We start from the raw sequence: 5,000 nt of genomic DNA on the forward strand, positions 1-5,000 counted from the left end.
TAAGCCATAAAGTAAGAACAAACAGAGAGTTCTTAGTCAAAGCTGTGTCCCAGATGTCACACAGGCTACTTTTATTAACATACAGCGCAGATGTAGCATGAAAAACAAAAATAAATTATCAGCATTTATTAATAATAATGCTCCATAAATAAAATAAAACTATGTTGTTTTTGTGCATAACAAAGAGCTCACAACTGTGCAGTCAAAATGTAAACTAAAAGACGCTAACTGTTAGCGCAGTCAGCTCGCTGTCCATCCCCACGCACGGGGCGATCCGCGGTAACAGAGATTTGCCGTGTTAATGCAGTTATGCCGTTAACGTCATTTTAACCAGATTAACGCTACCAGCATTAAAATAATAATCTCCAAATGTTTTCTTTTTACCGAGCAGCTCCTCTTTGACAGCTGCCGTGTCCGTCTTGTGCTGCCTGCAGGTGAAGCGATGGGCGAGCAGAGTAACGCTGCGCAGAGACAAAAGTGGACGAAAGAGAGGCAAACTTGCAACTCCACAAGTATAATTACAACGTAACACAGACTATATCGATATAAACAATGTTGTCAGATCTTATATCTCGTATAAAAATATATCGATATATTTAAAAACTCGATATATCGCCCTGTCCTAGATGCAGTACATCCCATGTCTCTGTTTTTGTTTTGCTTTCCTCTCAGACTGTTTATGAATACAAGTGCATACACAGACACTGTACAGCCTTCATAATCATAGTGTTGCAGGTGTCACGATCAGTTCCAATAAGTAAAGCCAGTATACACAGTAGAAATAACACCTGCAGTTTGCCTAAAACAGCGTGTGAATGAATGCATGTGCATGAAATCTGTAGACACTACATACTAATCAGGGCTGTGCACTGTTGTTTTGAATAGACGGCAGTATTAAAACAATTACTGTCTGTCAGATGAAAGTGTGGCAGCAACGTTTCCCAGTGGAGATGCAGATGTGAAAAACACACATACACACTCCTGTTTGCAGACACAACATCAGCTGTAAGTCTGATTACGAGTGATTAGTGTTTCATTGGAGAGGGATGATCACCACTGCCCTGCACTGAATGTGTTCCTCTCACTCATCAGACCAGCTTCTCTCCTGTAGGCGTCTTTCATCTTTCCCCGTGATCTCAGCATGAAGTTAACAAATGATTTGTTTCTGCTTCCCTGCACATGTTGTGTTGTCATCACTATGATATTCATGGCCATTGTTGACTTCAAGGCTGCAAACAGAGAAAAAAGACAAATGGATCCATTGCAAGGCAGCCAGTCCAAAAAGGAAATCCAAATTATAGAAGGGAAGAGCTTTCCCACATTGTGTCTGCTTCAGCGTGAGGTTTGGATTTCAACTGTACCTACGATTTAGTTAAATATTTCATTCCAATGTTCAAAGCCTTACTGGGACCCTACTGGGATTTCATAGCTAGACTGTGATTATCATCTTAGTTTGTCATTACTCTCCCAAATCTCAGTGTGTGTTTCCTTGTGTTTTCGTAGGTGTTTCTCTGGGGGAGCTCAGCAGCTCCTCAGCACGGCCCCGAGTCAGACTTGACTTAATTTGGTAAGACCTTCATGTTGCTTCATTTTGCACAGTCAGAGTCCTGCAGCTTGCAGAATGCCAATACACAGCATCTCCAAACACCCACACAACCACACGCAAACACACACACCCACACAAACAACACACACGACACACACACACACACACACACACAGACACACACAGACAGAAAACACACACACACACACACACACACACAGACAACAGACACACAGACAGACACACAACACCAACACACACACACAGACACACAGCAACAGACACCCCACACACCACACACCACACACAGACGACAGCAACACCACACCACACACACCAACACAGACAGACAGACACAACACACACACACAACACACACACACAGACAACACACAACACAGCAACAACACCCACCCAACACACACACACAGACACACACACACACACACACACACACAGAACAACACACAGACACACAGACAACACCCACAAACACACACACACACAGACACACACACACACACACACACACACACACACACACACACACACACACACACACACATAATTAAACTCAAATCTTTGTTTATATCTTAGCCTAAGTCATTATGTGCCACAGCAGGCTCTGTTTATTCTGTTTATTCTGTTTGTTGCCGGTGTGTTGTGGTTGTGTGTACTGTGTTGTGTGTGTGTGTGTGTGTTGCTGGTGTGTGCGTGTGTGTGTGTGCGGGGGTGTGATGGGTGGGGGTTTGTGTGTGTGTGCGTGTGTCGGCTGTGTGTGCTTGTGTGTGATGTTGTGTGTGTGTGTGTGTGTGTGTGTGTGCGGTTGGTGTGTGCCTTTGCTCGTGCGTGCCCACTGTCGGGCTGTGTGTGTGGTAGTTGTAGTGGTGTGCGTGTGCGTGTGCGATTTTCTTGGTGGTGTGCGTGTGCGTGTTGGTTTTGTGTGTGGTTGTCTGTTTGTGGTTGTGTGTGTGTGTGTGTGTGCGTGTGTGTGTGTGGTAAATAAAATTGGACATACATCAGCTGAAGAACTCGATGTCAAACATATTGTCATGTTTACCTGCTTCTGCTTCTTCTAACGTTTGTCCTCCACTAACAGTCCAATCCGATCGTATGTAACGATAAATGAACTAACTGTGGTTCCACCATGACAAAAGCAAACATAGTTCTAGTCCTAATGATAATAATAGTCCTATGGATAGCTGCATTCTTCATGAAGACATGAAATATAGACATATTTCTGGCTGCCTCTGCCTCAATTTTATCCCACAACTTAGACATTCACATTACTCACACTCTCATTACACATACATATAGGATCTTGGGGGTGGGCACGATACACGGAGTCCAAAGTACCATCAGGGTGTACACCCCACCCCTGGCGTCGTTGCCCACCTCTCAATTTTAAATACACGTAGACATTGAGGGCTAGCAGGAGGGACCATGCGCTTACCTGCTGCTCTCTGGCAGGTAGCTCCATGCCCTCCTGGGTTTTAAATGCACCTTAGAACACACATGCATCAACACTACAATTGATAGAGTACTTGAGTGTGATTGTACATCGTCTTTTTATGTCTGTCTCCACGTTGGTTGAGTGTGGAGTAAGTGTATATGAGAGCATGAGGTGGGAATGGATGTTCAGCCCCCATTAGTCCACTCCTAGCGAGGCTAGATCCTCGTCTCGTTGCACATAATCAGAGGTCGAGCCGTGGATGTTCCTCTGCGTCGAGGAGGAGTGGCCGTCTGACATCATTTAGAAAAGTGTGTACTCTCGTACTGCACCAGATGTACATTGTGTGTCTCGGTGTCGATGTATCAGTCGTGTGAGACCCGTACCTCCGCTTCCGCGTGTTGCCCGTGGTCCAGGTGTTACAAGCGGAGCTGGCGCGCCCCGGGCTCGCTTCTGCCCCCCTCCCAGGGAAAGATAGGAAAACACCACCTTGAGGTGCTGTGCGCTGGTGCACACGCTTTCCCATGAACAGGCAGGCTCCAAGCGCATATTCCACCCTTGTGCTTGGCTTATGGAGATTTGTGTTCTGTGCAGTCATTACGTAGCCCACTTCTGTCCTCCAAACGGCAGCTCTTCGTTAGTAGCACGCTTGGTGGCGAGATGTCTTTATTTTTATGGTCTGTTTCATGTCTGGACCGTTTTAACGACACGCGCTTCTCTTTTGCAACCTGCTGGGTGCAGTTCCCCCCTCCAGGGGCGACCCCCGGTGTAGAGTACGCTTGGGGAGTGTGATCGTGTGTACAGCGTCTCTTTATGTCTGTCTCCACGTTGGTTGAGTGTGGAGTAAGTGCATGGTGGGAATGGATGTTTGTATCTGTGTGTGCCTGTATGTCTGTGTCTATATGTCAGGTTGGGTGTCAGGCGCCACCTCTCTGGGGACATCTCAGGCCCTCCAAGGTTTGGAGGCCTATCTCCCCCTACCACCACTTCCCCTGCCAGTGGCGGACCCCCTCAGACATCGGTGCGTTGGTGGTTCTTTGTGTCCGGGGATGGGCATCCAGGTACACACCGGCTCACTCCTTGGCGGCCGCTTATCGGGGCCTGGAGCCTGGGGCTCGCTCGGGCCACTTCGGAGGTGGGGTGCCCCCGGCCTCTCGGCCTGGGGCTCGGTCACTCAGGCGCAGCTGGCTGCCGGCGGAGCTCACGGGCGCGTCACTGCAACTCCCCCTGGCTTCTGCTCCGCGGCTGCTGAGTGAGCCCTCATCTGATCCGGGAGCAAGAATCCGCTTGTACTCAGATCAGATACTTGCCTCTAGCTGCGTGTGTCTGCGTTGACCGTTGTCATGTCTCATCTCTCTAATGTTACCATTAAAAACTACAGGACTTGGTTTTTGGTTTTTTAATTGAGACAAAATTTTTTAAGCTGGTTCACGCGCCAGGTCGACGGATCATAGAGTCAAATACATTTCCCCCCCTGCTTTCACTGGTCTCTTGACTGTCGACCGAACAAGCGAGCATGCTGAGTAGCCATTCATCTGCATGAGCGGTACTATTCACTCAACACATTCTCGAGCTAGCTTGCATAGGGCTACTGAGGACTTATGTTCTCCGGCTGTCTCGCCAGGAGCCACTTAAGGCCTTTCTCCTTTGTGCCTAACGACAGATTTGGTTTCCTTGGCATTGCTTTGCCTTGTGTTCTGAGTACATTAAAGGGTGTCCTCTGTAGGAGCATGTCCTTGGTGACTTTCTAGGTCATCCTTTTCTTTCAGACTCTAAATTGCATCAATATTTATACTATTAGGCTTTCTGGCTTTTCTAGGTGCCAACACTGTGATATGTAACCTGAGAGGGACCTGCATTGAAACCTACACCCACGCCAAGACAACCCCAAATATCTAGTCTCAAGCCTAGAAGTTAATTTTAGTTCATGTATCTAATCGAAGAGTTATCCATTTCTAAAAACAACAAAAAACAAACAAGAACAACGGTAATACAGCAATAGGT

The 5,000-nt window shown here is 47.2% G+C and overlaps 1 long non-coding RNA gene across 4 annotated transcripts in view; it reads left to right on the forward strand.

Moving 5' to 3' along the window:
* thrb overlaps positions 1 to 5,000 on the forward strand; it is a gene marked incomplete at its 3' end in the record, with an annotated part of 103,835 nt that overhangs the window by 70,434 nt on the left and 28,401 nt on the right. For 2 of the 4 annotated variants that reach the window (XR_006055110.1, XR_006055112.1), the window contains 1 exon segment: positions 1,504 to 1,567. This is a non-coding gene — a long non-coding RNA (thyroid hormone receptor beta). 4 annotated transcript variants of the gene reach the window in all.

This window comes from Haplochromis burtoni, unplaced genomic scaffold (genome assembly GCF_018398535.1).
Source record: "Haplochromis burtoni strain Fernald_Lab_line unplaced genomic scaffold, NCSU_Asbu1 Contig_218, whole genome shotgun sequence".
In the NCBI taxonomy this organism is placed as follows: domain Eukaryota; kingdom Metazoa; phylum Chordata; class Actinopteri; order Cichliformes; family Cichlidae; genus Haplochromis; species Haplochromis burtoni.